Source organism: Herpailurus yagouaroundi, unplaced genomic scaffold, assembly GCF_014898765.1.
Source record: "Herpailurus yagouaroundi ecotype Mexico unplaced genomic scaffold, PumYag 67700, whole genome shotgun sequence".
Classification (NCBI taxonomy): Eukaryota; Metazoa; Chordata; class Mammalia; order Carnivora; family Felidae; genus Herpailurus; species Herpailurus yagouaroundi.
Window position 1 is genome coordinate 694997 of NW_024420499.1, and position 23972 is coordinate 718968.

The window sequence follows — 23972 nt, forward strand, 5'->3', positions numbered from 1 at the left end:
CGTGCTCTGTCTCTCTCTGGCGCTCAAAAATAAATAAATGTTAAAAAAAAATGTAAAAAGAAGTGGAGAATTAGAAGTCCCTGAGCAGGGACAGCTCAGGATCAGAGCTTCGTGTTGGAGAGAAAAAGGGGTGAAGGGTGAGAAATGTGGCCAAGATAAAGGCATAGTTTTTGGTAATAGATATACAATCCTGGTAGGAACGAACTCAGGCACTCAGCCCTTCTATTCTCTCTGGATGTAAAGAAACAAGGATTATGGGAGGCAAAGAGAAAGACAAGAATGTGACAAAGTGACAATGACAAAGTTATTGGCAAAGGAAAAAAATCACTTTATAAAGTCTTTAGAGTTCAGAATACTTTGAAACACTGAGCACATACTATAGAAAAGGTGTTGTTTTTTTTTTCCCCCATAGATTACGAGATTTGGTTGTGATGGGGGAATTGTGCCTGAGGTGGGTTTCTGGTATTCCATCCAAATCGAGGGCTAAAGTTAGGATTAATTAACATCTCGGACGCCCAAATTCCAAATGGGAATCTTTTACTTGTCTCAAAAGATGTAAAATTACATCCTTCCCCCCCCCCCCCCGGCCCCCAACACAGATTGTAGATGGTGTCTGAGCCAATTTACTGCTTGAGGACTGTTGCTTTACGAATATTCAAAGAGAAAGGGGAACACAGAGCTCTGTCTAGCGACAGAGATAACCTAACCTCCTAAGAATACAATAGAAGGAGAAGAGTGACCTAGGAGGGAGGAACGAAAACTGGGAAGGTTAAGCGTAACAGAAGAGGGTGTAGAAGAGGAGCCCCACTGGCTGTGAGAAGTAAGACTTGGAAAGATTGAACAAGGGAGGATTTTCGAAGAAAACTGTTTTGTTTTGTGAATCTACTCCTACTTGCCTCTGAAATCTTCGGTGTGATAGACATTGCATAACAAGGGCTTCTTTATGTAGAAGGCAAAGAATTTCTGAGCCCTGTTTCACAGTTGGCACAGGGCCAAAAATAGATGGTCTGTGTGGATCCTGCCAGCACGTGGATTATACTGTTCCACGAATAAAGGTACCGATACCGAGGTTCAGAGAGGTTACGAAACTTGTTCAAGGTCAATAGCTAGGAAGTGAAGGAGCCAAGATTTGACCTCTGTTCTATAATGTCCCAATACCTATGATCTTAACCTTTAAAATAGACTCCCTCTCTTTTTATTTTAAGTGCTTTTATCACTTTATGATCTCAGACCCTAACCTTTATTTTTACTTTTTGTTTTAATTTTTTAATGTTTATTTATTTTTGAAAGAGAGGCGGAGTGCAAGTGGGGAGGGGGCGGGGGGGGGGGGACAGAGAATTTGAAGCCGGCTCCAGGCTCTGAGCTGTCAGCACAGAGCCCGACGTGGGGCTCAGACCCACCAACCGTGAGATCATGACCTGAGCGGAAGTCAGACGCTTAACTGATGAGCCACCGAGGCGCCCCTCAGACCCTACCCTCTTCAGACCCTCTGTCTCTTCTTCTCTCTGCCCTCCTTGGCCAGAGTGTAGGGGATTCCTTTGTTCTTCCTCCTTTCACAGCAGCTTTGCGGAAGGGAAACAGAGTGTGACCTTCTCTGGAATAAACTTCGGAGAGCTGCCTGTCAAATGTATGGCTTCTGACTTTCAACTGAAGAGCCGAACAGGGTAAAATGCTCACCGCGGACTGGATATCACAATTTAAAAGCATCTGGCAGGAGACTAACCTTCAAACACCGTTTCCTTGCTCAAACCACTTTTTAAATGGTTTCTTTTCCCTCCTGAATAGAACATGTGAAAACCCTTCCTACATTTTCCTCTCAAGCTCCCCTCTTCGCCTTTGTGGCTCCCACCTTTGCCTCCCTCTTCTTCCCTGAAATTTTCAAAGCAACGTTACGAGCCTTTGGTGCTTCAAAGACCCATTGAAAGCCGGTGCCTTTCTGAGGTGTTTTCTGCGGAGTTAGTGAGCTAAGTTTAAACGCACAGTTATCAAGAGCTACCTGAGAGCCCAGTCCTCAATTCAGTGGCAAGGGTCTCTGGTAGGGATTATCTGCTGGAGCTGGTAGTAAATACTGTACCTGAAAATGCAGAGTCTTCTGCCTTCCACAAGCTTCCACAACTGAGTGACTGGAATCATCTGTCGCTGGTCAATTAGCCAGGAAACTGTGAAGAGACCAAGTCTCCACCTTCTTTTAGAATTCCAGAACCAGCATCACTGTGCCCCTTTGACGTGACAGAATCATTTGGGCACCGCCCCCCTCAGAAATCTGAGGCCCCAACTGGGCATCGTGTTGCCCTAGTGCTCCATTTTTGTTTTCCCAATCTTCTACTTCCTGTTTACCCAATTCCTTGCGTTAGACTCAGTGTTGAAATACCTAATACAGTTTCTATTTTTCTATGGAAGTATTTTTTTTTTTTCTTCCCAGTGTTTGATGGATAGATTGAGTCAGTCAGGAGCTTTGTTGCATTTCCCATAATTTGCAAGAGTTTTGACACGGACCCAAATCCTAAGCAACAAAATAGGCCAAGGGGCCAAAAGGGCAAAAAATTTTTTGTAAGCCCTTCATTGCCTTCATGTAATGTAATCGTCTGCAACTGGTCTTCAAGGAAGAGAAACACATGGAGGTCGGTTGCGGGTATGTTTTAGCCCGTTCACAGCTTCATGACCTATATGCCGGATTTCTATATGTGTCAGGGGATTATAGGCATGCTGAGATAGTAATCCATTCAAATATCCCAGTCCCCTGGCCAGTCTTTTCTGGCTACAAGGAACCTCATTCATTTCCCTTCCTTTTTTTCCTTAAGGTTATTTATTTATTTTGAGAGAGAGGATGAGAGAGAGCATGCGTGTGTGCTCAAGCAGGGGAGGGGCAGAGAGAGGGGGAGAGAGAGAGAATCCCAAGCGGGCTCTATGCCGTCAGCACAGAGCCCATCACGGGGCTCGAACCTACAAACCATGAGATCGTGACCTGAGCCAAGATCAAGAGTCTGCAAATATATTAACACTTCCTTCCTAGGTGAGCATGGACCAGAAATTTCCTGCAGACTTTCCTAAAACCTCTAAGTTTAGTGTTCCCCAAAGTACATGCTGTGGAATAATGGTTCCTTGTGAGGTTTGCAGGTGTCGCAAGGGGGGGAAGATGTTCTACGGCCACACTAATTTGGAAAGTTCTGGGTTAAACTGCAGACTAACCATGGGTCTCAATTTACCCGGGACATACTTGCTGTCTTAGTGTAATTATTAACAACATCCCCTTTGGCACTCAGAAGTGGCCTGGTTTGGGTGATTAATTGCAGGTCAGCCTATCTTTGAGAGACCGAGCTTATGAAGCATTTCCAACATTTAATTGTCCATGGAACTTTTTTTTTTTTTTTTTTTCAAAGAGTGTCTTACACGCTCCGTGGAATATATTTAGGACACATTGTATTTGGGTCTATTTGATCTTCATGACTAAGTATCTTGCAGCAGAGTAAAGGGTATTTAGTTTCACGAGGCCCATCCCCCGGCTTCTGAGCAGAACAGAGGAAATGTGACCTTGTAATCCACAAGCTTAGTCCCGGATGTTTACCACCTCAGGAGGACAGAGGAAAAAAGATCCCTGTACTTCCCATATGATCTCTATTCCCTAGGTTTCTCTCCTTCACCGTGGGGCTGACCCCAGTGTCATTCTGAAATTCCATTGCCTCAGCTCCCAGACGACCATCAACCCATCTCTGTGAAGGTGTGAGTGCATAAAAACTTGAAGCAATGAGCCTCATAGATATCATGAACAACTGTCTCCTTTTGAAATCTCAGACCCATGGAGCTCCATGGGGAATGGGGAACTACTCGCTGGTTTACGTTATCACGTTCTAACGGCATAGATTGTGGTTAAACACACAGATGTAGAATCGAATCTAGATCCGAATGCTCTGCTTCTTTTTACCTGCATAGCCATTGGCAATTAAATATTTGGAGCTTTAATTTCTTCATCTGTAAAACATGGGTAATGTTACCTTTTGGTAGATTTGTTTGAAGGTTAAATGCTGTAATCATATACACTGTTGGGCACAGTTCCAAGTATATTTATAGTAAGTGCTATTTCACAGGTAACTAAAAGTATGAGAAAATACATAGGAAAGAGTTAGATTTTGCATTCATACAGACCTGGATTTGAAATCTGGTTTTGATCACAAACTGCCTCACCTTGGGCAGTTTACTTCATCTCTGTAAGGATATCCGTCAAAATGGGATATTAACAGTATCTTATGGGATTTTGTATTGTATGAGGTAATGCATGTAGTTTATTTTTTTTGAAGTTTTAAAATTTCTTTTAATCTTTATTTATTTTTGAGAGAGAGAGGGAAAGAGAGAGCAAGGGAGAGGCAGAGAAAGAGGGAGACAAGGAATCTGAACCGGGCTCCGGGCTCTGAGCAGTTAGCACACAGCCCAAAGTGGGGCTCCAACTCACGAGCCGTGAGATCATGACCTGAGCCGAAGTCAGACGCTTAACCAATTGAGCCACCCAGGCACCCCAATGGATGGGGGAGGGTCAGAGAGAGAGGGAGACACAGAATCCGAAGCAGGCTCCAACCTGCTGAGCCACCCAGGCGCCCCGCAAAGAGCTTCTTCGATATAAGTCCCGAGGTAAGGGTAATTGAGCCAATTTCTTGGTGGATAATTGATTCTAAAGCAATGAGTTAGAATAAATTATGAAGCAAAACTCAAACTTTTCATTTTGTCAATTAGAACACTATGAACTTAAACACAACTTAAAAATAAAGTGTTCTCATCGAATCTGCTCTCTTACGGAAATAGCAAGTGTGAATTTCCTCATCAGCTCTATTCTTGGTGGCCTCAACTGCAATACTCACTGACTTTGACAAGTTACGTTACTGCGTCTGAGTCAGCTGGACCCTTTTGGTGAGTGAATTGTTTCACCTCAATCTCTGGATGATTTTGTTGTCAGAATCTCTCTTTAGACCCTGGAGATTAACCATTCAACCCTCAGAACAAAGGCCACACTGGTGAAGAAAGTGGAAATTCAACACCAGAACAATTTGAGCACAATATAAACTTCCTTCTGTGAGAAAGTGTGGACTTCTCCTCTGCATGGTTTTCCTGCAATACGAATCTGATTCTACGGTTCTCCTGCTTGAACCTGTGTGTTGCTTATCTCTGAGTGCACACTCTCCCTCACCGCCCTTCTCCCTTGTTCCTCCTCCTCCCCCAAGTGCCTGTTCTCTCTTTCAGCCACGCTCAACCATGGCTAGTCCCTTAGCCACGGCCCCATCTCTCGTACCTCTAGTCCTTACAATCTATTACCATCTCTGCCTGGAATACACTTCAATTACTCCTGCTTTGGCTTGCCCGGCTGACCGCTATTTGTTCGTTGCGGGTCTAAATGTGATTTCCCCCAGAAAGCCTTATGTAAAAGGAGGCTGTGTTCCCTTTACGTATATTCTTATTGTCAGTGTTTTGCAAACTTTTAAAATCCATATGTACTTTAGGTGAACAATCATGTCATATTCTCTTTATGACTTAAAATATGAAACATTGTTAGGGATCCTTTCTTTCTAAATAAAAAAGTACACTTTAACATTTAATACGCTTTAAAAATATGCCTTTAGGGGCGCCCGGGTGGCTCGGTCCGTTAAGTGTCCGACTTCAGCTCAGGCCATGATCTCATGGTTCATGAGTTCGAGCCCCGCGTTGGGCTCTGTGCTGACAGCGGGGAACCTGGAGCCTGCTGCGGATTCTGTGTCTCCCTCTCTTTCTCTGCCTCTCCCCCACTCACACTCTGTGTGTGTCTCTCTTTCAAAAATAAATAAACATTAAATAAATGTATAAAAATATGCCTTCCTGATCCCCTTCAACACCCTGCCAATCTGGGTAAAAATCTCTTCTATAGGTAGTAAAATCTGGTTAAAAATCACTTCCATAGGTAGTAAAATCTTTCTTAAAGAGGGTGTGAAGGAGAATGTCAAGAAATCAATTTGCGGTTATGTTTGCAACGTTACCCTTCCCCAGGGATTTGGAGACACTGAATGCAGAACAGAAAAATGGTCCAGACTTGTGAGCCGCTGTGATACCTGAGTTGTAGTCCTGAATCTGCAACTAAGTAGTTTTGTTGACTCCAGCATTTTGCAAACTTTTCTGGGTCTTTCTGTCCTTGTCTTCAAAATGGAAAGAATTAACTAGGTTAGTATCTCTTGTAGTATATTTGAGATGCACTCTTATTTTGCTAGGTGTTACTAAAAAGTTTAGTTGCTGTTAGATATATTTGAGACATAGTTAAGCAACGTTAAATAGGTATTTTTCAGTCAAGATCCTGTAACATGCTAATGCCTTCTAGAGTCCTCTAGAAGGGACTTTTGACTGAAGTTTTTATTTTGTGTTTGATTTTTACATACATTACCCATGAAATCCTCCTGATTCAGAATCTTTTGTAGAACTCTGAAAAATGATCTCTTGTGGCCTTTCCTATTCTGGACATATTTTGATCCTTTAATGAAACTGACATCCATGTCCGACTCATTGATAATATGAATACTGACACATCCTATCGAGCAGCTGGTGTATAATTTTCACGGTTCAATTTTCTTCTGCTTTTTCAAATGACTCAACATTTCTGGAATGCAAAATATAGAAGAGGGTGACTAGCTTCAACTAGTTGCTTTTCTATATACAAGAGGCTTTGGGGCATTCTGTGTTTGTCTTTAGTTATGCAATCTCAGGGATCATGATGAGAAACATTCTGGAGAAAATATCTTGGGAAACCACCTACGAAATATGGAAACTTTGACGATGCACACAAGCTCTTATTGCCTAAGAAACACCGTGTGTTCCCTTTTCTAGACTAGCTAGGACAGAACAAAATGGAACAGACTTTCCTCTGAAACAGGGAGCTTCTTGTCACCAGAAGTGTAGTGTTTGAAGGATTACAGCTGAGTTAGTTCATGAAATGCCCGCAGCGTGAAAGAAGAACTTCTCGCATTGGAGGCGGAATCAGACCAGATTACCCTTGGGAGGATCTCTTCCAGATCTAAGACTGGTCTGCAGTGGCACAGTCCTCTTGGTCAGAATTGTGGTTGCACCCTTAAAAATCTCTTTTCTGATGGTTAGTCTCCAGAGATCCAATTTAGAAGTGAACAAACAGTATTCAGGAAAGGTGTCCCATGGGTTTTTTTCTTTCAGTTATTAATAGGGCTTTATTCTTCCCTTAATCGTTCCCTTTGAAAGCCTCGAAATTCAGAGCCTGAAGGAATGGATGGTCAAGACTGGATAGTGGAAAACCTGACTTGGATGAGGAGGATGGTGTTATAGATAGATGTGTGAGTATCACTTCACGGATCTGACAGAGACAAGAAACAAAAACAAAAACAAAAAACCCTGGGCAATGGTTAGGGAAGGAAAACTACTGGTGTGCCAAATCGAGGGAAAAATAAAATATCTTTCCTGAAACTCTCTCCTCTCTTGTGTCCTAGAGATACAAGTAACACATACCAAGGTAAGGGGGAAGATAAAGTTAATAAGCTATAGTCCCTGTCCTTAAGTAGTTATCTGCTCGGTGGAGTAGACAATAAAATAAGCAGTTATGATCCTATGTAAAATTAGACAATAGAATTTTGGAAACAAGGACTAGGTGCTATGGGAATGCTTCCCTTAAGAAATTAAGAAAGTACTTAATTTCTTTTCTTTCTTTTTTTTTTTTTTAATGTTTATTTATCTTTGAGAGACAGAGAGAGGCAGAGCACGAGTGGGGGAGGGACAGGGAGAGAGGGAGACACAGAATCTGAAACAGGCTCCAGGCTCCGAGCTGTCAGCCCAGAGCCCGATGCGGGACTCGAACCCACGGACTGTGAGATCACGACCTGAGCCGAAGCCGGACGCTTAACTGACTGAGCCACCCAGGCGCCCCAAGAAATTACTTCTTATTTCTTAAATTAAGAAATTACGTAATTTCTTAATTTAAGAAATTATTTCCTATTCTAAGGTCCTATAAATATTTTTTAATATTCGCTTTTAGAAGGGTTAATGTTTTCTCTTTCACATTTAAGGCTTTAATCCATCTTAAATTAAACGTGTATAATGTATAAATGTAATAAAGGCCCTCCATTTCATTTTTTCTAACTGGGTAGCCAATTTATCTTATTGAGCCATCTTTCCCTTCCCCACTGATTTACATTGAGCCGTGACAAGTATTATTCCCATAGGTGAATAAGTGTCTCTGAGCTCCCTATTTTGTTCCATTGATTGTTGTCTATTTCCGGGTCAAAACCACACCGTCTTTATTTCGATAGTATTGTAATCAGTCTTGAGATCTGCCAGGGCAAATTTTCATACCTTATCTCCCAGCCCCCTCCTCCTCTCCTTCCTCCTTTTTTCTCCTCCTCCTCCTTCTCCTCCTTCACTTCCTCTTTGCTGCTCTTTAGGAGTATCTTAGCTATTCTTGTCTCTTTTCTGTTACATACAAATTTTAGAATCAGTGTGCCAAGTTCCTTGAAAAATTCTCTTGGGATTTTTAGTAGAATATCATTGAATCTATATATGAATTTTGGCAGAACTAATATAGGTATAACGTCAAGACTTATATCCACAGATGTATTTCTTCATTTACTTGGATCTTCTTGATTATTTTTCAAAAACTTGTCTAGATAGATAGATCTTTCACAACTTTGTTAGCTTTATTCCTATGCGCCTTAACATTTTGCTGTTGAAGGGAGTTTTAAAATGTAAATTTTCTGTTTGCTACTGGTATATAAAATTGACTTTTGTATGTTGATTTTTACATTCACGGACTTTGCTAAATGATTGTTACTTCTATTAAGGTGTAGATTCTTTGCATTTTCTCTATAAATAATCATATCTTCTATGAATGTACTTGTTAAGGTAAAAGTTGATTTTCTGACAAATACAGCCATAAATCTCAGTGTCTTAACTCAAGAGTAGTTTGTTGTTTACATAGAGTTCAACGTGCATTTTGGGGTCTTACTCTTTCATTTGGTGACTCAAGGACACAAACATCTTTCCTGTTGATGCTTTACATAGTGGTTACCAGCACTATTATTTTTCCTTTCTTAACCTTTATGTTTCTTTCTCTTGCCTTTATGCTCCAACTAGTTAACTACAGCACACAGTTAAATGGAAACAATAAAAATGTCTACCATTGTTTTCTTCTTGATTTTAAAGGAAGTGCATCTAACCTTGAACTATTAAGAATTATACTTACTATATTTTTTCAGGTGCCACCCTTTAACAGGTTAGCAAAATTCCATATTATTCCTCATTGGTAAGATCTCATTTTTTTATTTTGAGTTTTATTAAAAAATTATCTACTGAGATTGCTATGTATATTTGCTTTTTAATGTGTTAAAAAGTTGAATTACATTTATGGCTTTGGTAATGTTAAACAAGCCTTCTCTTCTTGGGATCAACCTAACATTAATAAAGTATTATTATTTTTACATGCTACTGGTTTCTGTTTGCTTTTTTTAAGGATCTTTACGTCTATGGTTTATGGGTAAGACTTGTCTATAAATTCCCTTATTCATACTGTTATTTTAAAATAAAAAATAAAGGAAAGCAGTGTGGTTTACCTTCTGGTCTCTGGAAGGTTTTAGATAATATTTGAATAATTGGTTCCTTGAAAAGGTGATATAAGACACCTGTAAATCATCTAACTAGAGTTTACTAGTGAGAAGAATTTAAACTACTATTGTAAGTCTTTAGAAATTATGAATTATTCAGTCCTTCTGTAGCATCATTAGTCAGTTTTAGTAGGTTATATTTTTCTAGGTAATAGACCAATCTACAATGTCAAGATTTTGGCATAAAGTTGTTCACACTCCTCTTTTATGTTTTACGTCACTGCTGTTTGTATAGATATGCACATCTTCAATTATTTATTTTATTTTATTTTATTTTTTTCGTCTTCAATTATTTTAAGACAATTTTTAAATATCTCAAACCCTTGGGGCGCCTGGGTGGCTCAGTCGGTTAAGCGGCCGACTTCGGCTCAGGTCACGATCTCGCGGTCCGTGAGTTCGAGCCCCGCGTCGGGCTCTGGGCTGACGGCTCGGAGCCTGGAGCCTGTTTCCGATTCTGTGTCTCCCTCTCTCTCTGCCCCTCCCCCGTTCATGCTCTGTCTCTCTCTGTCTCAAAAATAAATAAACATTAAAAAAAATTAAAAAAATAAAAGAATATCTCAAACCCTTAAGTTGTATTAAGATACATACTTTTTTAGGATTTACGCACACCCATTCAAAGTGTACAATTCAATGTTTCTTAGTATATTTACACAGTGTGTAACCATCATATAATCTAATTTTAGAACATTTTCATCACTCCAAAAATAACCTTGTACCTATTAGCAGTCACTCCCCATTCTCTCTTCAACTTTTCTTTCAGCCCCAGGCAACCATTAATCTATGTTCTGTCTCTATAGGTGTACCTATCACAGACATTTCATAGAAATGGAATCATCTAACAAGCGGCCTTCTGTATCTGGCTTCCTTCACTTTGTATAATGTTTCCAAGGTTCATTTGTGTCACGGCATGAATCAGTGTTTCAGTCCTTCATGTTGGCAAGGTTTGGCAAGGATTGGCAAGGTTGGCAAGGATTCCATTGTATGAATATACCAGATTTTGTTTATTCATTCATCAGTAAATGGACATTTGCATTGTTTCCACTGTCTGTAGTGTGAATAACGACGCTATGAACATGTATCAACGTTTTCATTTAAAAGTTTTTTACTGTTTATTTATTTTTGAGGGAGAGAGAGAGTGAGCAGGGGAGGGGCAGAGAGAGAGGGAGACACAGAATCCGAAACAGGCTCCAGGCTCCGAGCTGTCAGCACAGAGCCCCATGCGGGTCTCGAACCCACGAACCGTGAGATCATGACCTGAGCTGAAGTCACACGCTCAACCCGCTGAGCCACCCAGGCACCTCCGTCCTTTTGATTCGAGCCATCCTAGTGGTTGTGGAGAGCTATTTCCTTGTAGTTTTGATTTGTTTTTCCCTAACAGCTAATGATTGTGAACATCTCTTCCAGTGCTTGCTGGCCATTTGTGTTATCTTCTTTAGAGAAATGTCTATTTGAGCCTTTTGCTTATTTTAAAACTGAGATATTTATCATTTTATGATGGAGTTGTGAGTGCTCTTTACATATTCCAGTATACACACAGGAGAATTAAAAATAGGTGTTCAAACAAAAACTTACAAGGTGCATGATTTGTAAATTTTGGCCCGTGATATGGGGTGTCTTTTCACTTTCTTGATAGTCTTTTGAAATGCAATTTTTATGTTGATGAAGTCAAAGCATCAATCACTTACCACTTGTAATTTCGGTGTCATATCCAAGGTCATGAAGATTCACTCCAGTGTTTTCTGTTGCGATTTTTATAATTTTAGCTCTTACATTTAGATCCATGATTGATTCTGAGTTAATTTTTATACATGCTGGTTGAACTTCATCCTTTAAAAAAATTTTTTTAACATTTATTTATTTTTTGAGAGACAGAAAGAGAGTGTGAGTGAGGGAGGGGCAGAGAGAGAGGGAGACCTAGCATCCAAAGCAGGCTCCAGGCTCCGAGCTGCCGGCACAGGGCCCTACGCGGGGCTTGAACTCACGAACCATGAGATCATGACCTGAGCCCAAGTCAGATGCTTAACCGATTGAGCCACCCAGGCGCCCCTGAACTTCATCCTTTTGTATGTTGACATCCATTTGTTCCGGCATCATTTGTTGACAAGAGTATTCTTTCCCCCATTGAATTATTTTGACTCCTATGTTGAAATTCAGTTGACCGGAAATATAAGGTTTATTTCTGTACTCCCAGTTCTGTTCCATGGATCTGTATGTCTATCCCTATGCCAGGACCACATTATTTGGATTTGTGCAGGTTTATCGCAAATTTCAAAATCAGGAAGTGTGAGTCCTCCTACTTTCTTTTTGAAGTTTGCCAATTCTTGCTTTTGCCAGCTCAAATCTGCTGTTGAGCCCCTTTAAATAATTTGTCATTTAAGTTATTGTACTTTTCAACCCCTAAATTTCTTTCCATGCTTTTTTTTTTTTAATAATCCCTATCTCATTATTGATAGTCTTTATTTGGTGAGACAATAGTCTCATACTTTTTTCTTTAGTTTTTCATTTTTTTTTTTTTTAATGTTTATTTACCTTTGAGAGAGATAGAGAGACACAGTGCAAGCAGGGGAGGGGCAGGGAGAGGGAGACACAGAATCTGAAACAGGATCCAGGCTCTGAGCCATCAGCACAGAGCCCGACGCGGGGCTCGAACCCACGAACCGTGAGATCATGATCTGAGCCGAAGTCGGACGCTTAACTGACGGAGCCACCCAGGCGCCCTCTTTAGTTTTTAAAACATGGTTTTCCTTAGTTCTTTGGTCACACTTAAAATAGTTGAGTCAAAGTTTTTGTCTGGTAAGTTCAATGTTTAGCTTCCTCAGGGATAGTGTCTATGATTTCTTTTCTTCCTATGTATGTGCTATACTTTCCTGTTTCTTGATATGTCTCATAATTTTTTCAAAATTTGACATTTTAATTAATATAATGCATCGACTCTGGAAATCATATTCTTGCCGCTGCCTAGTGTTTGTTTTTGTCGTTACTTTATGTTATTGCTGATGGTTTCCCAGACATTTTACTGAATTAATTCTGTCAAGCCTTTGTTTTTTTGTTGCGCTTAGCCACCGGAAGGTCGGTGTGCTTAGCTAACTTGAAAGCTGATGAATCAATAGAAATTTCCTCAAGCACCTAGAACCAAGCAGTCTCCTAATATTTGCTGAAGAGTTTGTGCGTGTGTGTGCGTGTGTGTGCGTGCGTGTGTGTGTGTGTGTGTGTGCGCGCGCGCGTGTGTGTGTTGGGGTATATCTCCAACGCTCAGCCTGGTAATTGACACCTCAGCCTGAGCCTTTACTTCTTGCTTGTGCAGAGCTTCCAGGTCAACCAGACAGAAGTTTAGGTCTCTGGATATGTGCATAGTCAGTCCTACACATGCTTGTGACATTCCGGATTCCCATGGTTGTGTCCGCTTTTCAAATCCCCTATGGTTACCTCATTCCCCAGCTTTTCATATTCAGGTTTTTGGTTAGACTATCATTTGCCCCACCTCTTAACCAACCTCTTCAGGCAGCTTCAAACAACTACCTCCAAATGATTTCAGCAAAATTCCCCCGGGGGAAAAGGTTTTTTTTTTTTTTTGCATTAGGTAAGCTCTGAGTCAAGTCAAATGAAAATTGCCTGATATTGTGGTGTTCTGGGGAACTACCAGTTGTGTAAAGCGATAACACATCTGTGAGAATGAGGTCATGAGGAACCTCCAATCCTGTTCTGCCCCTGTCTCCGCCGGAAAGCTGTTAGTTTCCAAGGGTCTCACAGAGGTTGAGAGGGGGGACTGGAACAGCGCCAGTCAACACACCCTAAAACTCATCGTTCTTATCAGGATTTCTTGAATAAATTCTCCCTGGATTGCTGCAAGCCTTTAGTTAATTTGCAGAGTTCTAAAAATATTGACTCTGACCATCTGTTGCCAGTTTTCTAACCGCTTTCACAGAGGAGAGAATTTTTTGTTAGGTCATCCCGCCGCTTTTTTTTTTTTTTTTTGGCAACTATTTCCTCCCACATTGTGTCTCTGTCTTTTTCATGTTTAATTATGTCTTTGATGAACAGGTATGATTACCCTTTTTCTCTTTCAAGACCCATTTTTATTCACTCAAAGGGAATACTTCACTGCCAATTAAATCGCATGTGATATCAGAATTTTATTATTTAGTTTTATGGTCTTTAGTACTTTTTGTTTGCTTAAAAATAAACTTGAAACATAAACTGGTTTTCACTGTTGGTGGGGATGCAAACTGGTGCAGCCACTGTGGAAAACAGTATGGAAGTTTCTCAAACAGTTAAAAATAGAACTACCCTACGAACCAGTAATCACACCACTGGGTATTTACCCCCAAAATACAAAAACACTAATTCGGAGGAACACATGTACCCCTATGCTTATTGCAGCATTGTTTACAATAGGCAAATTATGGAAGCAGCCTGTGTCCATCGATAGATGAATGGATAAAGAAGATATGGTATAATATATATATATAGCATGCATATTATGATATATATTGGCATAATATATGTATATACCATGTATATTATAATATATATAGGGATTACCATGCACATTATGGTATTTATATATGCATATATATATATATATATATATACACATGGTATATATAGGAATATTATTCAGCCATAAAAAAGAATGAAATCTTGCCATCTGCAACAACGTGGATGAAACCAGAGAGTATAATGATAAGTAAAATAAGTCAATTGGAGAAAGACAAATACCATATGATTTTATTCATATGTGGAATCTGAGAAACAAAACAATAAGCAAAGAAAGAGAAAGAGAGGGAGAGAGTGAAACCAAGATTCTTAACTATAGACAACAAACTCATGGTTACCAGAGGGGAGGTGGGTAGGGGGATGGGCGAAATAGGTGAAGAGTCACTTATCGTGATGAGCACTGAGTAATATCTAGACTTGTTGAATTACTATATTGTACACTTGAAACTTACATAACACCGTATGTTCACTGTACTGGAATTACAATGAAAAAACTTAATACAAAATAAAAATAAATAAAAATAAACCAGCTCTATCTTCTTTGGCAATTTTTGTTTGTTTAAAAATAAACCTCATTGAAGTTTAATTCACATAAAATAAAATGCATCCATTTACAATGTACATTTAGATAAGGCTTGAAAATATTTCCACCCATGTAAATACCATCACAATTATAGTATGGAATATTTTCAATATCCCAAGAATTTCCCTCATGACCATTTGTACTCAAACTCCTTTCTCCACCACTCGCCCTCGGCATCCACTCATTTTTTCCTGTCCCTCTAGTTTTACAAGTTGTTGAACAAGTTGTCTTCTAAGTCTGATCACTTTCACTTAGCTGAATGGTTTTGAGATTCATCCATGTAGTTGCATGCATAAGTAGTTTGTCCCTTTTTATTTTTAAGTACTCTTCCATTGGATGTATAATATTGGATGTACAATATTTTCTGTATCCATTCATTGATTAATAGACATTTGTTTCCTGCATCAGGCTATTAGGGATAAAGTTGCAATGAACGTAAATTCATACGCAATTATTTGTGTGAAGGTAGGTTTTCTTTTCTCCTAAATAATTATCTGGGAGTAGATTTTTGGATCACATGGTAAGTGTATGTTTAACTTTATGAAAACATGCAGTCTTTTTTCCAAAGTGTTTGTAACATTTAACATTCCCACCAGCAATATATGAATTCCAGTGAATCTGCATAAACACCCACGCTTGTAATTGTTAGTCTTTATCATTTTTCGTATTCTGGTGTTTGTGTAATGGTAAGTCATTTTTTTTTATTCTGTACTTCCATTATTAGTAATGAGGTTGAGGAGTTTTTAATATTTTTTTCGTCTATAATTGTTTTGTAAAAAGCTTCTTGAAGTCTCTGCCTAATATTATAATGGGTTGTCTGTCATTTCTTCTTGATTTTTTTGAATTCTTTATACCTTATGGATATGAATTGTTTCCAAGTTATGTGCTGCAAATTATCTTTTCCCACACTGTGACTTGCTTTTTTAGTCAGTTGTGATGTCAATGAATGGATGTCCTTAATCTTGATGTGGTTTATCAATCACTTCCTTTTTGGGTAATCTTTAAGTGTCCTTGTTTTAAAAAAAAAAAACTTTACTTTGATGTTTATTTGTTTTTGAGAGACAGAGAGACAGAGTGAGAGCGGGGGAGGGGCAAAGAGAGAGGGAGACAGAATCTGAAGCTGGCTCTAGGCTCTGAGTTGTCAGCAGAGAGCCCGACATGGGGCTCGAACCCACAAACCATGAAATCATGACCTGAGCTGAAGTCTGACGCTTAACTGACTGAGTCACCCAGGCGCCCCTTTAAGTGTCCTTTTTAAGATAGCTTTTCTTACCCAAACGTGACCAAGATATTTTCAATGTTAGCCCCTCTATAAACTTTATTTTTTTAATGTTTATATTTACATCTGCAGTCTACCCAGAATTGATTTGAGTGTCTAATGAAGCCAATTTTCTCTCTTTCTCATGTGGATATTCAATTGATCTAATGTCATTTGTCAAAAAACACAGTATTTTCCTCACTTTTCAGTAGTATCGTTGTTATAATCAAGTGTTTGAATGATCGTGAATCTATTTTGGACTCTTCTGTTCTGCTGGTCTAATTTGCTACCCTTGTGCAATAACACATTATCTTAATTACTGCAGTTTTGGGGCCCCTGGGTGGCTCAGTGGGTTAAGCGTCCGACTTCGGCTCAGGTCATGATCTTGCGGTCCGTGAGTTCGAGCCCCGTGTCGGGCTCTGTGCAGACAGCTCAGAGCTTGGAGCCTGTTTTGGATTCTGTGTCTCCCTCTCTCTCTGACCCTCTCCCGTTCCTGCTCTGTCTCTCTCTGTCTCAGAAATAAATAAACGTTAAAAAAAATTAAAAAAAAATACTGTAGTTTTTTGAGTTTTGATATCTGGTTGTCTAAGTCCTCTGGCTTTGTACTGTTTCTTCCACAAAATTTTCTGTATAACATCCGACTTCGGTTCAGGTCATGATCTCGCCCTTCGTGGGTTCGAGCCCCGTGTCAGGCTCCGTGCTGACAGCTCAGAGCCTGGAGCCCGCTTTGGATTCTGTGTCTCCCTCTTGGTCTCTGCCCCTCCCCCACTTGCACTCTGTCTCTCTCTCTCTCTCTTTCTCTCTCAAAAATAAACATTAAAAAGTATTTAAAACATTGATTTTTTTGGTATACATCTGTGATACAAGACCTCAAATTCAGCCCAAATATCATGTGCTGCCTTGACTTCTGGTAAAACTGGAAAGGTCTCTAACGGACTAACTGCCAAGTTCTCCTCCCCATTCTGCCTCTGCAGGTAAGTTCCTCTAACTAAAATATCCTCCTCATCAAGGGGACCAGGCGTAGTTTCTGCTTATCCTGAAGGAATGAGCTTCAGTCCTCTGACAGCTCACAGAATTATTCAAACAAGCCAAATACATTCTCCCCCGGACACCAAGGTCACCCCATCCTCTTAATGCTACAAAGCCTCCCACAGATCTTGGTCGTTCACTCTGTAGTCCCTCCTCCCTTGGGATGTGAGTATATATGCCTAATAAACTCTACTGATCTCTTCTGTGCACTGCACTGTCTTCATGTGTTGCCGGCCCCATAAGCCTAGAGCAGGAATCCCTCCTCATCAACACGGTGAATAGGAGATGATTAAAACACCTGCATTTCTGTTAAACTCACTTGTACTTTACTTGAATATTCTTTGAATTTTCCGAAAACAAAATCAGACGTTTGAAAGTAACGTCGGTTTTTATTTCTCCCTTTTAAGTTCTTGTACTTGTTATTTATTTTTTCCTGCTTTATTGAACTGGCTAGGACTTCCAGTACAATGTTGAGGATAAGTAGAGATTGTGGACTTTTTTGGTCTTTCCCAAAGTGAGAAGGAAAGTTTCTACATTTCATTCCTACATTTTTCATTTATGGTAGTTATTTTGCTTTGCTTTGTTTTGTTTTGTAGACACCATTTATCAGAATAAGAATGTTTTCTTCTATTTCTAGTTTTCTAAGAGCTTTCACTATAAATGTTAAGTGAATCTTCTTAGGTACTTTTTCTGCATCTATTGAGATTTTTTTTTTTTCTCCTTTGCTCTTTTAATATAGTGGATTACATTGATTGATTTCTCATGTTCAACCAATCTTGTATTCCTGGATCAAACTTAACTTGGTTATTTATTTCTTTTTCTAATTTAGAATTTTTGTTACTGTGTCAACGAGTGAGTTAAACTTTCTCATTATGAAATACAACTTTTTATATCTAATGATGACTTTTACCTTAAAACCTACTTTTTGTGATATTAATTTATTTAATGGCAGCTTTCTTTTGATTAATGTTTGCCTGCTATATCTTATTCCAGCTTTTTACTTTTACCTTTACATTTATTTATTATTTAAAAAAATTTTTTTAATGTTTATTTTTGAGAGGGGGAGAGAGACAGAACGTGACTGGGGGAGGGGCAGAGAGAGAGGGAGTCATAGAATTGGAAGCAGGCTCCAGGCTCTGAGCTGTCAGCGCAGAGCCCGATGTGGGGCTTGAACTCACAGACTGAGATCATGACCTGAGCCGAAGTCAGACGCTTAACCGACGGAGCCACCCAGGAGCCCCTTACCTTTATATTTAAAGTGGGTTTTCAAAAAGCAACATGTAGTTATTGGAAATAATTATATTTTAATTGTAGCATTTGGTCCATTTTTGTGAGATGTATTTACCAATATATTTTAGCTTAAGTTTAATACCTTGCTGTTTGCTTTCTCTTTGTGCCACTATTTTACGTCCTCCTTTCTCTTTTGCTGTCTTCTGTATTATTTTTACTGTACGTCTTTACATTAACTTTTTACTTAAAAATATTTTTTTAGTCCTCCACATTCTCCTCTTTAATATCTTTAATTATATATTTTGCACTATGTACAATAAAGAAAATTTGTAACAAACAAAAAGAACTTTAGCCAAATTCCCTTTCCTCCTCCAGCTTTATTGGATAGTTTTAAAATTACGTTTCTATTTTCTAGGATATCAGTTGCTTTTTCCATATGACTTTTAAAAACTGATTACAGCAAAGGAAACAGTTGTTTAAGTGATATAGTACATAAAAATAACATCTTGGTTTCTGTGAAAATGCATTTTTCTGTCATTCTTGAATGACTCCAAATTATGCTAGCTCTGAGAGTAGATGTGTTCTAAACCTTGGCCATCATGGGGTGCCTGGGTGGTTCAGTCGGTTAAGCATCTGACTTCGACGCAAGTCATGATCTCAGGGTTCGTGGGTTCAAGCCCCGCATCGGGCTCTGTGCTGACAGCTCAAAGCTTGGAGCCTGCTTCGGATCCTGTCTCTCTCTCTCTCTCTCTCTCTCTCTGCCCCTCCCCAGCTCACACTCTCTCTTTCTCTCTCAAAAATAAACATTAAAAAAAAGAATCTAAACCTTTGCCATCACCTTATGTATATCCAGCATCAACACTGTGATGAAGTTATTACTGTTTAGGAGTTCACCTCAATTTTTCTCACACAGCCATTAACACACATTTGTCTTTTTCGTTGTTGTTCATTTCCCTTCGACTGTATGTTCTATGTAGGGCTTGATACAGACAGTGCTTGATGTTATTTAATAGCTACTGAGGTCAGACAATCCAAGGCCATTATTATGCTAAAATTTAAGTTGTTTATGGAAACTTAAAGATACTTCCAGAATTGGTTTTACTTCCTCCTACATGGGAACATATCCAAGAGACCCAGGGCAGACTTACTGGTCTGATTCAGCTCCTCCTATTCACCAACCCCTATTCACTAGTGTTCACTTTGTTCTTCAACAAAGCATGATACGTGACATCTCTACCAAACTAGACATGATGGGGCGCCTGGGTGGCTCAGTCGGTTGAGCGTCCGACTTCGCTCAGGTCACGATCTCACGGTCCATGAGTTTGAGCCCCGCATCAGGCTCTGTGCTGACAGCTCAGAGCCTGGAGCCTGCTTCAGATTCTGTGTCTCCCTCTCTCTCTGGCCCTCCCCCCGTTCATGCTCTGTCTCTCTCTGTCTCAAAAATAAATAAATGTTAAAAAAAAATTAAAAAAAAAAAACAAACTAAACATGAACTTTATTATTATCATTGTTTTTTTTAGTTACATGCAGAAAATCTATTTTTTTCCCACTCCTTTCCTCCTTTTACACAGCAAGGAAAGGTCACTGACCTGGGAGTAACCTCTATCTGCCAATCTTTGGCCAGGGAAGAGGTCTCAGAGAAAATAATACAGCCGTTAATCAGAACAAGGAGGGGCAACAAAAGAAAAGAATTAAGCCAGGGCTTCAATTGCGCATTTCTCTACAAGATGCCTTGACTCTGGGGCGCCTGGTGGCGCAGTCGGTTAAGCGTCCGACTTCAGCCAGGTCACGATCTCGTGGTCCGTGAGTTCGAGCCCCGCGTCGGGCTCTGGGCTGATGGCTCAGAGCCTGGAGCCTGTTTCCGATTCTGTGTCTCCCTCTCTCTCTGCCCCTCCCCCGTTCATGCTCTGTCTCTCTCTGTCCCAAAAATAAATAAACGTTGAAAAAAAAAAATTAAAAAAAAAAAAAAAAAGATGCCTTGACTCACCACAGCAGTAATAATTGACTTCACTTGCCTTGCGGCGATTGACAGTTACGTGACCGTGACCGGTTTCACCAAAGGTGTAGTATTTCACTTCGGTGCAGTCTTTCTGACTGTGTTCAAATTCTCCACAAGAATGGCACTTCTGCTCATCCGCATGGTCACAGTCATGAGCCAGATGGGCTGGTCTGCCACAGTTGTAGCAGCACTGTTCTCACTCTCTCTTGGGCTCTCTGCCGTCCTTGGCCATGTGGCCACCTCTGCTTCAGTTAGCAGGCAACCTTCTGAGGATCCCAATCCTTGGCAAGATGACCAGACTCACCACAGTGATAACAGATGTCTGGAAGAGATGAGAAACCAAACGGGAAACCTCTAACTGAGGTAAAACCACCTCTACCATGGGTTTTCATTCCACAACCATGGCCTCCATTAGTTGGCCCCCCCCCCCCCCCCCGGGCCCAATGGCCAGATCTTCCACACTTTGAGTAGTTATTGCTTCTCAAGGCTGCAGTTAGATCTTTGGCCCATCTGAGTGGGCCTTCGCTGGAAGCGACTCGGACGCAGGCCCAGGGAAAGTGGTTCACAAGGTAGTGGCTGTTTATTTTTAGGGTCCTTGCGGGTCTGCGCCTATACTTAAATATTCTTGTAATATTCATGGTAGCTACCATAAATATCTTCATGTGTATTCCGGATATCAAAATACTATAAATTAGTACTTTTCCCTCTTCCTGGAAAATTTAATGACCATAGAAACTTTATTTATTTATTAAAAAAAAATTTTTTTTTTAACATTTATTTATTTTTGAGACAGAGAGAGAAAGAGCACGAGCAGGGGAGGGTCAGAGAGAGAGGGAGACACAGAATCCGAAGCAGGCTCCAGGCTCTGGGCTGTCAGCTCAGAGCCCGATGTGGGGCTCAAACTCACGGACCGCGAGGTCATGACCTGAGCCGAAGTCAGACGCCCAACCGACCGAGCCACCCAGGTGCCCCAAGACCATAGAAATTTTAAAGTTCATTTACTTTCTTTTTATTTTATATATTACCTTTGTCTCTGCATTTTTAAACAACTCAGTACATTATTATTAAGAATAAGCAGTACTGGGGCGCCTGGGTGGCTCAGTCGGTTAAGCATCTGACTTTGGCTCAGGTCATGATCTCCCGGTTGGTGAGTTCAAGCCCCACGTCGGATTCTGTTCTGACAGTGTGGAGCCTGCATGGGATTCTCTCTCCCTCTCTCTGCTTCTACCCCACTCATGTTCTCTGTCTCAAAAAAATAAACTTAAGAAAATAATAATCAGTACTAGTTTTTGTGAAGTCACATATTTACTGTTTTGTTGCTCTTTGTTTTTTCCTCTATCTTCAAATCTGTTCTCATTTTCTTTCTCCTTGAATATGATCCTTTAGTAATTTTTCAACTGTGTGACTGCTGTTGGCAAATTTTCTCGGGTTTGTTTGTTTGTTTGTTTGGTCTAAAAATGTTTTTCCTGGGGCACCTGAGTGGCTCAGTAGGTTAAGCGTCTGACTCTTAATTTTAGCTCAGGTCATGATCTCAGTGTTTGTGACATTGAGCCCCAGGTTGGACTCCACACTGACAGTGGGGAGCCTGCTTGGGATTCTCTCTCTCTTCTCTGCCCCTCCTCCTGCTTGCACTTACTCTCTCTCTTCTCTCTCAAGATGAATAGATCAACCTTTTTTTTTTTTTTAATTTTTTTTTCAACGTTTTTATTTATTTTTGGGACAGAGAGACAGAGCATGAACGGGGGAGGGGCAGAGAGAGAGGGAGACACAGAATCGGAAACAGGCTCCAGGCTCTGAGCCATCGGCCCAGAGCCCGACGCGGGGCTCGAACTCACGGACCGCGAGATCGTGACCTGGCTGAAGTCGGACGCTTAACCGACTGCGCCACCAGGCACCCCTAGATCAACCTTTTTTTAAAAAAATGTCTTTCCTTCTCAATTGGTATTTTTGTTATGTAGAGAGCTATAGTCTGGTCATTTTCTTTCTTTTAGTAACTTAAAATTATTCCAGTGTTTTCTGGCTTCCATTTTTCATATAAGAAATCAATTTTCATATAGCAATACAGGCTTACCCCAAGAAGCAAGAAAAATCTCAAGCAAGTAACCTAATCTTTCACCTGTTTGTTGTCAAATATTTCTTTCAGTCTGTGCCAGCTGTGTGACCTCAGGAATGTTACTTAAACTTTCTGTGCCTTGGTTTTCTCAGCTACAATATGGGGGTAAAATTAGTACCTATTCCATATGATTGTTGTGAGAATTTAATGAGATAATGTAAATCACTTAAACAATTCTTGACAAATAAAAGGTACTAAATATTTCTTTATTTGTGTATCTCCTTGTAACTAGTGAAAAATTTTATACATACATATATCAGAATCCCCATGGAATTCTAATCCTTTTCCCTAAAGTATACGCTTTTGTGGATAAAACAACGTCTTATATGGAAGCTGCATTTTCCAAATAGTGACAAAGAGCAAGACTTAATGTGTTCTTGAGGGTGTTCTTGATCTAATTACTGGCATTTGATCATTTCTTAACCACCAAATGTCATTTCTTAAGAAGGATTGCCCTTTAGATACAGATTTATTTCATTCCTACCTTTCTTCAGTGCAGTCTTTCTGACTGTGTTCAAATTCTCCACAAGAATAGCACTTCTGCTCATCCGCGTGGTCACAGTCATGAGCCAGATGGGCTGGTTTGCACAGTTGCAGCAGCACTGGTACAAAGCCCCGTGTTGGGCTCTGCGCCGACAGCTCGGAGCCTGGAGTCTGTTTCCAATTCTGTGTCTCCCTCTCTCTCTGCCCCTCCCCTGCTTACTCTCTCCCTCTCTGTCTCTCTCACAAATAATAAACATTAAAAAAAATTAAAATACCCTGTTCGAGGGAATAACATACCATGCCTTATGGTATTCTTTTTAATTCCCATACTCAAAAAAATTTTAATAACAAATTTATGTCAAAGCATGATACTAAGGCCTATGATCATATGAGATCAACATAAAGCTAAAACATCAAAGTATAAGTTCTCCCTTCCTTTGGCCATCTACTAGTGCAAATACCCATTTCTTCCAGATGTTTTTCATTTATTAAAAAAAGATTTTTTAATGTTTATTTATTTGCATGTGTATGAGAGAGAGAGAGAGAGAGAGAGAGAGAGAGAGTGGGGGAGGGGCAGAGAGAGAGGGAGACACGGAATTGGAAGCAGGCTCCAGGCTGTCAACACCGAGCCCGACGAAGGGCTCGAACCCATGAACCGTGAGATCGTGACCTGAGCCGAAGCTGGACATTTAACCAACTGAGCCACCCAGGCACCCCTCTTTCAGATGTTTGTGAATGTGGTTTTGTTTTTCAGTTGACAATTTCCAAGAACAGCTGCCATCTTGACATTAAACACAGCAATAGATTTTGTTCAAACCTTGGAAAAGAGGCAAGATGCATGATGATGGTGGCAGTGTGCTTTTATCACTGAAGCAATTAAGACATGAGAATATTAGAGGGGACTATTAATTCTGCTATTTAATGCTTTCACATTAGCTTTTTCTTTTTCTTTTTTTAATTTTTTTTTAACGCTTTTATTTATCTTTGAGACAGAGAGAGACAGAGCATGAACGGGGGAGGGGCAGAGAGAGAGGGAGACACAGAATCGGAAGCAGGCTCCAGGCTCTGAGCTGTCAGCACAGAGCCCGACTCAGGGCTCGAACTCACGGACCGCGAGATCGTGACCTGAGCTGAAGTCGGACGCTTAACGGACC

At 40.2% G+C, this 23972-nt stretch overlaps 1 pseudogene; it reads right to left on the bottom strand.

The window, feature by feature from the left end:
- Positions 1–6917: 6917 nt before the first annotated feature.
- LOC121025722 (cellular nucleic acid-binding protein-like) lies at positions 6918–20860 on the bottom strand (annotated as a pseudogene).
- Positions 20861–23972: the final 3112 nt, after the last annotated feature.